Consider the following 12,061-nt stretch of genomic DNA (forward strand, 5'->3'; position numbering starts at 1 on the left):
GACACCCACTGTACCATGTCTATAAACAGGATTTCCTATTACATCACTTCCTGTCCCCTTTGCGCCCCGTTTTCCATCTTGCATGTATTTTTTTTATGCATACGTAGTTTGTGTGAATATTTTTTACGCATAAGCTACATGTGCAGCAAAATCCTGCGAATTACTGAGAAACTACTATTTTTATGACTATCTGCATGCATGGGGTGCACTGGCGGAATTAATGCTAGGGACCAATTGATGTCTAGTATGCCTTTGCGTGTTTTTTTGACACATTTGCATCAAAATTTCTGACTTAAACTGTGTTTGCGTGATTTTTTCACTTTTTAACATGCATGCAGCCTGTGTCTAGACGAAGATAGAATGGAATGGCCTGCAGTGTGTGTTCTAGTGTTTGGCCACATGTGGTAGACCATGCAACTGCGGCACACATTTCTACTATCTTTGGGCAGGAATTCCCTTTTTTTACTAACTCAAAAGGTGCGCAAAGTTAGGAAATTTTAATGGAATTTGTAAGTTTGTGCAGATTTTGCATCAATAAATGACGGCAAGGCTGCACTACAAAAGTATAAATCATGGCCTGTGTGTTTTGTGTGTGAATTGACTGTTACATCTACATGTGTGCTTCTGATGGAACGGCATGCAATACATTTGGCGTGATGTTCATGTATGAACGTGATACAAATGGGTATCAACATCAGATGGCAATCAATGAGGTGCAACAGTCATATGTGTTTGTAATGTGTGTCAACTCATTTACTGTGCATAGTTGTTTGACTTTGGAGACTTTACATTTCCCACAACAAACAATACACAGGAAAGATCGAGGGTGGCTTCTGAAGGCTATGTCGGATATGTTACCACTCACATGTCATTAACTGTTGGCTTCCACTTCCTGGTGACTTGTGTGTAAACTACCCATAAGTCAGGCATTTGAACATGTTTGGTAGGTACAGTGCTTGCGACACAGAGCCTCAATTTCAATCATAAAATTGTTATGTACGCGTCATTTTGACTAATGTAAATTACCTATGTTCCTCCTGTGGCTGAGGTGGACCAGCAGCCCAGGCTGCATGTGTTCACATATTTTCAGAGGTGCATTGCACAAAATTGTCCAATTCAAGTGTGTGGGCATGTGTACCCTCTGTCAGTATTGGGCTCTATGGTGTTACGGTTTCGTGCAGGTCTAGTCAGGAGTCTGTTGGGGCAACCCTTGCATTCACAGAGTATCTTTCAAAGCAGGTTTGTCCCAAAGCCAAAGATCAGCTAAAGGCATACAAGGGGATAGGGCAGCTATGGTACGGCAGATAATACAGAAGAGTGAAGACAAAGCAACCTTGTTGGGGACAAATATGTAATGGATCAGTAATGGACAAACATGCAGGGCTCATCACTATGTTTGTCCACAGGGTAGGGCTCTGAACTTCCCACAACAACAGGGAACATCGGTGCCTCTGTGCAAATTAATGTCACAGCTAGTCACCACGCAAGCCCCATCGAAAGGTGGCGGCAGAAGTGAATCTGTTTCTGGACCCTCAAGGCACAAACATGGATTGTCCTTACAAACACAAAACTAGCCCTTGTTTGTTGGGCTGGAGACACAGTAACAAATCCAGGAATACAGCCCTAGCACACTGTCACTGTTAGGTACTAATAAATATATGCAAAACTAGACAAAGGATGGGGGCTGGATTAACCTCCTGGAAACCATACAGTTGAGGACTGATAGTACACTTACCAGACACAATACCCCAAGAGGAAACAGAGGGCAAAGGAACCAACTAGGAGGCAAATGCAGGCACAGGTAACAGGCTCTGGTTGACGCAAAGACTGGCTAACTGGAAGTAGGCTGTGTCAGGAACCAACATGAACAAGGCTGAAAAAAAGGGAGCAGAGTTTGACTGGAACAAGGAGGAACAATACTGTGGAAACAGAGAGCAGTTTCAGGGGTAATCAGGACTGTAACACAATCTAACAGGGACTCTGTTACACAAATGAATTCTACTCCAATGCATGTCGAGGAGCTTCAGGGCATGGCAGCTTCGAAGCAGTTCCAGGCAGCAGAAAGGCCAGGGCAGAGTCACATGGCTGGGCTGCACGAGAGAGCTCACAGGTGTGTGCAGCTTCAGTCTCTCATAAGTCCTGGAGGAGAGAATCCAGTATAAGGGGACAACCAGACTTTTCCATTGGGAAGCTATGGACAGAAGATTACAGGTCTTATCAAGTACTGGGCAGTGCATTATGGGACCTGAAGTCCATGCAGGCTACTGTAGTTGTTCTATGGCCTGCCATTTAGAAAACGGAAGCAAACAGGAGTCAGAATGGGAATCTGGGTGAGTGTTGATGATGATTCCCAGTGTACAGGTAGTCCATTTACAGTGCCCCCTAGAGAAAGGAGGGCAGAGACTTAAAACATGGCACTGGCAGGACTTATTACCAGGGATGGACTGCGCAGGGCATGTGTTGTGACCATTGCTTGTCATACCTGGGACACTCATGCTATCCATTTTTAGGATTGATGTATCTCTTGTCACACAAGCTCCTTGCAGAGATAGCAAATGGCACAGTTACTAATGTCAGGGGTCTTATCATACATTCCTGTTACCAATGCTATTTCACATCCACTGCCTCATGTATGATGCGCTTATTTACCTTATGATTGAAGATGTCATAGTTGTGTGTCATGTGCTACAGTAGACCATGTTGGCAACGTGGATGTCTGTCATATGCTGTGGTCCTATGATTTTGCCCTTCATATGTGAAATAGAAAAGATGTTTTTTTTACAAACTGTGTGTGATGCTTGCTGTACAATCATAGGCATCAAATGTGATGTGGCATCAGAAGTAGTCAGTTTTGTCTTTGTGACATGCTCCCTGGGGTAATACTCACATTCCTAAAGAACATATGATGCATAAATAAGTACCCAGAGCAAAATTGAGTGATAAAGTGAGGTGTTTAATTCCATATTGTAACAATGTGTTTATGCTGACTATTGTTGAGAAAAGTTTTGAACTATCTTCTGTCTGCGACGCATTCCTGCAGCTGAGTTTGGATGTTCCCCCTCATTTTGCCTGGCACCATCCACCTCCTCCTCCTCAAGCAGTTCTTTTTTCGGTTTCATATAGGGGGTGTTCCTCCTAACAAAAATGTTGTGCAGGATGGCACACGTCAATATGATCTTGCAGACCATTTCTGGGGAATATAGGAGGCTGCCTCCGGCGATGTCCAGGCACCTGAATCTGGACTTCAGGATGTCAAAGGTCCGTTCATCAATGCACCTTATTGTAGGCACGCTCTGCTGCTGTGCTTGGGTTGGGGAATGGGGTCATAATCCATGGCTGGATCGCGTAACACTGTTCAGCTGAAAAAGAAAATAGGAGTAAGTATTGTGTTGTTGCTTGCACCAGGAATGTCATGTAGCATGGCAGTTGATATCTTGTGTCTTCTGTGACTCATATGTGTTTGTGGCATTGTGTGAGATCCTGGGCGTCTGTGAGATTCTTTCTGCATTGGGTTGTTTGACTTGACAAATTGTGTTTGGCTCATTGACCTGATATCTATGGTTTAGTTTCCAAAAAGCTTTTCAGTGTGTATCTCCCTTGCGTTGTATAGTGAGCTACATGTTTTGGTGTGCATTCACTGGAGGGGACATGATACTTCCAAACACAAAATAGATTTCAATGTGGTGGTAACATGGTTGCACTACATGGCCTGGACATCACATCTACTTGGACATATATCATTGCAGATGAAACCCAGAAGTGAGGCCCTTTGAATGGTATTTGTGGCAATGCCCAACAAATCTCCCTAAATTGGCAGCACAGAGGTGTTCAGTATTGACAATGCGCAATTGTCCCATGTGTGACTTGGTTCTATGTAGACCTTTGTGGTTCCCTCTGCCAGTGGCTCATGTGCAACCGTGCACCTACCCTACCGAACTTGCTCCAGGTAACCTGGCTGACTGCCTTGTGGAGGTGGATGTATCTGTGCAGGAAGGGCCATCTCCCTGTACATCTGTTATTTAGATGGAGAATTGACTCTTTCAGTATGTGCAGCAGTTTGCATTAGTGTCAAATCAATATGTGTTCATAGCACAGTTCACTTCCTTATTGCTAGCTGGCAACGTCACCCCAGGAGTGATGTGTGGTGTTGGTACAGCCTCAGTATTTCCATGTCACCTACATGTGAGTCAGCATCATCATGCTATGTATCTCATGGTGTTTGACCTGCAGCAACACACATTGCTCACCCTTTCCACAGTACTTAGTGCTTGGGAGGGTGTGGGATGGCCTATGTGGCCTAATGTAATAGTATATGGTTCATCTTGCAAGTTGTATTTCCAGTGCTGACCATGTCATTGTCACTGTGTGGTTTGAAATTGGTCCCTTGTAGCTCTAGAGTGGCATCTATTGTTATTGGCAGCCGTCATTTGTCCATAGGTGTGTATCCCATTGTGTCCGTGTGTCCAACATAACTACCTGTGTCACACCTCAGTGACTTCCTGGCCACATGTCAATGTAGTGATGTATGTATTGTGTGTCCTACAGAGTTGCTATGCTGTGTGTTTATCGCTAGGTTTATAGACTTACCAACAAGAAGGTGATTGACATATCGTCCGTCCTGTATGTGCCGATTGATGGTGCTGTGGCAAAAGATTAAGGAATCATGTACACCCCCAGGATACTTGGCCAAGATGTTGGTGAACAATCCCTGGTGATCAACGATGGCCTGCACATTTATGGAATAGGTGTGCTTTCTGTTGCGGTATAGATGCTCTGTTGCAGCAGGTGGTACAATTGGGACATGGGTGCAGTCAATAGCACCAAGCACATGCAGGAAGCCATGTATTTGGTAAAAGCCCTGTTTCGTCTCCTGCTGCTTCTGCTGTGTGTTGGGGAAGCTGACGTGGCGGTGTGAAGGAGATGATGGCATCAAGGACCTTGGGAAGTAAGGATGAGAATGAGGGCTGTGATGCCCCAGCAACCAGGACACCAGTTGTTTGGAATGAGCCACTTGCCAACATGTGCAGGGCAGCTAGCAGCTTGGTCACTGGTGGAATATTGTGTGGTGTCTGCAGGCTGGCTGTTATCTGTGGCTCAATTTGGTGCAGCAGCTGTTGTATGGCTTGACAATTGAGTCTGTAGCTCCGGATGATATCCTGTTCCCTAAAGCCCTGTAGGGTTGTCGGCATGCTGCATGAGTAGCACCTCCATGTCGTCCTTCTTGGGCAATGATGTTGCTTGTGTGTGTTTTCCTTAAGTAGTGGTGTGTTTGCCCCATTTTTATGCCTGCCGTGACCCAGGCATTAACATTTGATGCAAATCGGGCTTTGCATCATTTTTCTGGTCTGTATCCCAGCCGTGCGTCATTTTTGCCCGGATGTATAAATGGGTGCTTGAGTCATTTTTGGGACGGGAACACTTACCTTGCATCTCATTGATGCAAGGTGATTTCACGCATCCAGAAAATGACGCAAACTCAGATATTTTGACGCTAGATGGGTCTAGCGTCAAAATATAAATATGGTGTTAAGTTTGCGCCGGACTTGCGGAAATAAAATGACGCTAATCCGGCACAAACAGAGTATAAATATGGGCCTTCGTTTTTAATTGGTTGACTGTTTTACTATCCTTATTTTCCTCCTTCTTTCTTCTTTTTCTGACTTCTTTCTCTTGCACTGGTTCAAAACCTGCTGTTGGGAAAAAGGCCTGGTCCATGTAAATGAGTAATACTGCCCACTTTCCGGCCACCAGCACAAATTAGGCACTGCAGGCAGGTGTAGGCCCTCCATAGGGGCAAAGCGGTGTTGCCCCTTTCCCCATCACTTCTCACATTCTTTTTAAAGAATGTCCCCGATTATTTGCCCTCATACTGTGCGTCATTCATTGTTTCTTCCTTTTTGGATCGGACAGGGCCACCGTGGAGTTGCCTCTATCAGGGGTAGGTATGGGTGTGGATGTCTGGGCGTGACCAGCGGAGACTGTGTAACTGACCTGCACATAACAGAGTGATCAGTATTTTACTGTGGTCAGCACGACATGCACAGTGCTGGGTTCCACAATGAATGCTGTCATAGAGCTGGGAAAGCAGAGATACAGCCCGATCAGTCTCGGATGGAGCACCGTTTTTTTCAGCCCCAGCCAATACTGACACAGCTCTTGCGCTGTTTACTATCGTAAACAGCATGAGACCAGGCCTAGATTGGCTGGGATGTGTGGCGCTTAGTTTCCATGGCCCGACATGCACATCATTACAGCCAGACAGCACTTGGTTTGTATCGTTGTGTATATAATACTTTGAGTGGCACAGCAGCAGATTTTCTTCCACAATACTTTAATCCTCAATATAGTGTCGACCAAGTGAAACTTAAAACTTGCATTTTTCCATAACTCACCTTGAATAATGGGTTTATGCAAATAGAGGACTGTAAAGAAATGGCTCCCTGTTGCAGTTACCCCCCACTTTTTGCCTGATACTGATGCTGACTTGACTGAGAAGTGTGCTGGGACCCTGCTAACCAGGCCCCAGCACCAGTGTTCTTTCACCTAAAATGTACCATTGATTCCACAATTGGCACACCCTGGCATCCAGATAAGTCCCTTGTAACTGGTACCTCTGGTACCAAGGGCCCTGATGCCAGGGAAGGTCTCTAAGGGCTGCAGCATGTGTTATGCCACCCTGGAGACCCCTCACTCAGCACAGACACACTGCTTACCAGCTTGTGTGTGCTAGTGAGAACAAAATGAGTAAGTCGACATGGCACTCCCCTCAGGGTGCCATGCCAGCCTCTCACTGCCTATGCAGTATAGGTAAGACACCCCTCTAGCAGGCCTTACAGCCCTAAGACAGGGTGCACTATACCATAGGTGAGGGTACCAGTGCATGAGCACTGTACCCCTACAGTGTCTAAGCAAAACCTTAGACATTGTAAGTGCAGGGTAGCCATAAGAGTATATGGTCTGGGAGTCTGTTTTACACGAACTCCACAACACCATAATGGCTACACTGAAAACTGGGAAGTTTGGTATCAAACTTCTCAGCACAATAAATGCACACTGATACCAGTGTACATTTTATTGTAAAATACACCACAGAGGGCACCTTAGAGGTGCTCCCTGAAACTTAACCGACTATCTGTGTAGGCTGACTGGTTCCAGCAGCCTGCCACACTAGAGACATGTTGCTGGCCCCATGGGGAGAGTGCCTTTGTCACTCTGAGGCCAGTAACAAAGCCTGCACTGGGTGGAGATGCTAACACCTCCCCCAGGCAGGAGCTGTAACACCTGGCGGTGAGCCTCAAAGGCTCACCCCTTTGTCACAGCACAGCAGGGCACTCCAGCTTAGTGGAGTTGCCCGCCCCCTCCGGCCACGGCCCCCACTTTTGGCGGCAAGGCTGGAGGAAACAAAGAAAGCAACAAGGAGGAGTCACTGACCAGTCAGGACAGCCCCTAAGGTGTCCTGAGCTGAAGTGACTCTAACTTTTAGAAATCCTCCATCTTGCAGATGGAGGATTCCCCCAATAGGATTAGGGATGTGCCCCCCTCCCCTTGGGAGGAGGCACAAAGAGGGTGTACCCACCCTCAGGGCTAGTAGCCATTGGCTACTAACCCCCCAGACCTAAACACGCCCTTAAATTTAGTATTTAAGGGCTCTCCCTGAACCTAGAAACTAGATTCCTGCAACTAACAAGAAGAAGGACTGCTGAGCTGAAAAACCCCTGCAGAGGAAGAACAGAAGACACCAACTGCCTTGGCCCCAGACTTACCGGCCTGTCTCCTGCCTTCCAAAGAAACCTGCTCCAGCGACGCTTTCCAAGGGACCAGCGACCTCTGAATCCTCTGAGGACTGCCCTGCTTCGAAAAAGACAAGAAACTCCCGAGGACAGCGGCACTGCTCCAAAAGAACTGCAACTTTGTTACAAGGAGCAGATTTAAAGACCCCTGCAACTCCCCGCAAGAAGCGTGAGACTTGCAACACTGCACCCGGCGACCCCGACTCGACTGGTGGAGGACAACCAACTCAGGGAGGACCCTCCGGCGACTCTACGACTGTGAGTAACCAAAGTTGTCCCCCCTGAGCCCCCACAGCGACGCCTGCAGAGGGAATCCCCAGGCTCCCCCCTGACCGCGACTGTCTGAACTCCATTTCCCGACGGCTGGAAAAGACCCTGCACCCGCAGCCCCCAAAGAAACGGAACTTCTGTGCAGGAGTGACCCCCAGGAGGCCCTCTCCCTTGCCCAGGTGGTGGCTACCCCGAGGAGCCCCCCCCTTGCCTGCCTGCATCGCTGAAGAGACCCCTTGGTCTCCCATTGAAAACTGAAGGAAACCCGACGCGTGTTTGCACACTGCACCCGGCCGCCCCCGCGCTGCTGAGGGTGTACTTTCTGTGCTACTTTGTCTCCCCCCCGGTGCCCTACAAAACCCCCCTGGTCTGCCCTCCGAAGACGCGGGTACTTACCTGCTGGCAGACTGGACCCGGGGCACCCCCTTCTCTCCATTATAGCCTATGTGTTTTGGGCACCTCTTTGACCTTTGCACCTGACCGGCCCTGAGCTGCTGGTGTGATAACTTTGGGGTTGCTCTGAACCCCCAACGGTGGGCTACCTTGGACCAAAAACTGAAACCTGTAAGTGCCTTACTTACCTGTTGAAACTAACAATAACTTACCTCCCCCAGGAACTGTGAAAATTGCACTGTGTCCACTTTTAAAACAGCTTATTGTGTTTTATGTGAAAAGTATACATGCTAAAGTAATGATTCAAAGTTCCTAGAGTACTTACCTGCAATACCTTTCAAAAGAGCTATTACATGTAAAATTTGAACCTGTGGTTCTTCAAATAAACTAAGAAAATATATTTTTCTATAACAAAACCTATTGGCTGGATTTGTCTCTGAGTGTGTGTACCTCATTTATTGTCTATGTGTATGTACAACAAATGCTTAACACTACTCCTTGGATAAGCCTACTGCTCGACCACACTACCACAAAAATAGAGCATTAGTATTATCTCTTTTTACCACTATTTTACCTCTAAGGGGAACCCTTGGACTCTGTGCATGCAATTCCTTACTTTGAAATAGCACATACAGAGCCAACGTCCTACAAGGACTGATTCAGAAAGCGTGGTGTCGTGCGTGTACCCCAGCGAAAAACCAACTTGATTTGCACTGTACTTCGTGGCATTGAGTATATTTAAGATGCAGGCCAGAAATGGTGTCCAAAATACTCAGGGCTTCTAATGGTGTTATTACACATTGAAGAACAGGCTTACGTTCTGCAGAGATTTTCGAAACCTTTTACATACGCACAGCCTGGCTGGCCATAGGGGAGAGATTAAGAAAAGGTAAATTAAATTAACCCAGGACCTCCAACAATCAAATCTAAGCATTATTCCACCTCGGTTTTCCCGATGAAGAGCTACTCAAATGAACACAAACTCTTGTTAAGGGCACTAAAAGGAAAGTTGTAAATATATGCCCAAAGGGATTTTCCTTGGAAACACACCTATTCTAGAATAGAAAACTCTGCAGCCAGAGGCAATAAATGCAATTCTATTTTATTACCTTTACAAGTGAGGTTGATTTCCCACATACAAGTAATGATTATCCTACAGCTAAAAAAGACATAAACACATTAGCACCCCGCACCTCCCCCCAGAAAGCCCAGCGAATCAGAATGCTCCAAATGCAGGCATTAACTATTGTTGTTTGCTTGCACACTTAGGGCCTGATGTAGACTGCACCAGGCACGTTATTACATAAAAAACGTGAAAGATATCCCGTCTGCCATATTACAGATGCCATTGAATAGAATACAATAATACGGCATATGGGATATTTGAATATAATACAATATTATGGCGAAGGGGATATCTGTCACATTTGTGATGGAGTAACCCATCTGCAAAAGTGTAAATCAGGCCCCAAGATCTCTGCGAGCATCAAGCAGCAGTATAAGCAGACAGACAGTGGCCCTCATTCTGACCTTGGCGGGCGGCGGAGGCCGCCCGCCAAAGTCCCGCCGTCAGGTTACCGTTCCGCAGTAGAAAGACCGCAGCGGTAATTCTGACATTCCCGCTGGGCTGGCGGGCGGCCGCCTTCAGGCCGCCCGCCAGCCCAGCGGGAAAGAGGCTTCCACGATGAAGCCGGCTCGGAATCGAGCCGGCGGAGTGGAAGCTGTGCGACGGGTGCAGTTGCACCCGTCGCGTATTTCACTGTCTGCGCAGCAGACAGTGAAATACATTTAGGGGCCCTCTTACGGGGGCCCCTGCAGTGCCCATGCCAGTGGCATGGGCACTGCAGGGGCCCCCAGGGGCCCCCCGACCCCCCCTACCGCCATCCGGTTCCCGGCGGGCAGACCGCCGGGAACTGGATGGCGGTAGGGGGGGTCGGAATCCCCTCGGCGGCGCAGCTAGCTGCGCCGCCTTGGAGGATTCCAACGGGCAGCGGAAAACCGGCGGGAGACCGCCGGTTTTCCTGCACTGACCGCGGCCAAAGCGCCGCGGTCAGAATGCCCTGCGGGGCACCGCCGGGCTGTCGGCGGTGCTCCCGCCAACCGCGAGCCTGGCGGTCACAGACCGCCAGGCTCGTAATGAGGGCCAGTGTGTCTGTGTTTGGTTAGAGTAGGAGATGTGTGCTAATAATAACCTTATTGCCTGAATACTGTCACATGCTAATAGCTGCAATTTGCCAAATCCCATGATTTTGCACACTCACCTTGGTTTAAATCACTACTTTCACGATTGGCAATTATCAACAGTAAATGTTCTCTATGAAGGGGAATGTTCTTAATTATTGCCTTTACACTTGTAAATCAGATTCCTAGCAAATGGCCAGGTGCCTCATCCTGATGCCGCTTCCAAGTGGAAGAGATGGCAGACAAGAGCTAGAGCAATTATACAAGGTGCCCCATGAAATTTAGGACTAGAGATCACAACCTGGGACAATACATACTTGGCTACATGACTTTTTGTATTCTGTAGAACAGATGGACTTGTTGCAGATGCAGCTGACCTCCATTTGCAACCGACTAACCGCCCTGGGCAGAAATGGTTGCATTAAGGGTACTGAACTACCTCTCTAATCATTGATCAATGCAAGTCTATTTAGGCGTAAGAAAGCTCTAGAAAGAAAATTATCTGACCATGTGCTCCATAAATGTGTCTTCATTTCCTTCTTCTCATTGCTAGACTATTTTAAAGATAGGAAGATGTTTGATGTGATGATGTGTGTATGTCTTATATTATGTTCTAAAAGTATGTCCTGTACTATCAACATGACTTAAGTCGCTGTAACAATATTTACGTATACTGTAGTATTCAAATGAAAGCAGTGTTTTTGGCTACACACGATCATTTTATAAAGAGCTCATGAAAGAAGGCATTTACGATGGATATCCGTTGCACCTACAGAAATACTGATTCCTCCTGGCTGGCACATTGTCATGCAGCAAGAAAAGGACGCGGGAAAGATAATTTTGTTTAGTCATATCTACAGCACCGCATTAAGCACCATAATTAAATTCAGATCACAGAGGTGATCAGGTCACATTCAATTTATATAAGCATAAACATTTGCAGTGTATTTAACGATAACAGTTTCAGTTTGCTGATAGAATTTCTGGCACATTGTTTCATGGGACGGTTTTGTATAATGAGCATTTATTTGATATACGGTGACAATTATATTCCCTTAATTCCAAAGTTTACATTGCAAACTATCCACATTTTCCTAATGCCATTCTATGCAGAAGGGACCAAGGAGAAGTTCTCCTCATTTTCAGTCTTGCACATTGAGTAAATCTGCACACAAAGGGGCATATTTAAGAACCCCTAGCGCTACAAGAGCATCACATTTTGTGACGCTCCGGTGGCACTATGCCCTGCACCATATTTACAAGGTGGCTTTAAGTCAATTTTTGTGGCCTAACGCCACCTTGTAAATACGACCTCTTCACACGCAGCCCTTTGTGTGGAAGGGGCGCGTAATGGGTGTTGCTATGGGGCTGCCACAGCAACACCCATTGCATTGTGACGCTGCCTCAGGTTTACGAGTTTTCGTAAA

Source organism: Pleurodeles waltl, chromosome 8, assembly GCF_031143425.1.
Source record: "Pleurodeles waltl isolate 20211129_DDA chromosome 8, aPleWal1.hap1.20221129, whole genome shotgun sequence".
NCBI lineage: Eukaryota > Metazoa > Chordata > Amphibia > Caudata > Salamandridae > Pleurodeles > Pleurodeles waltl.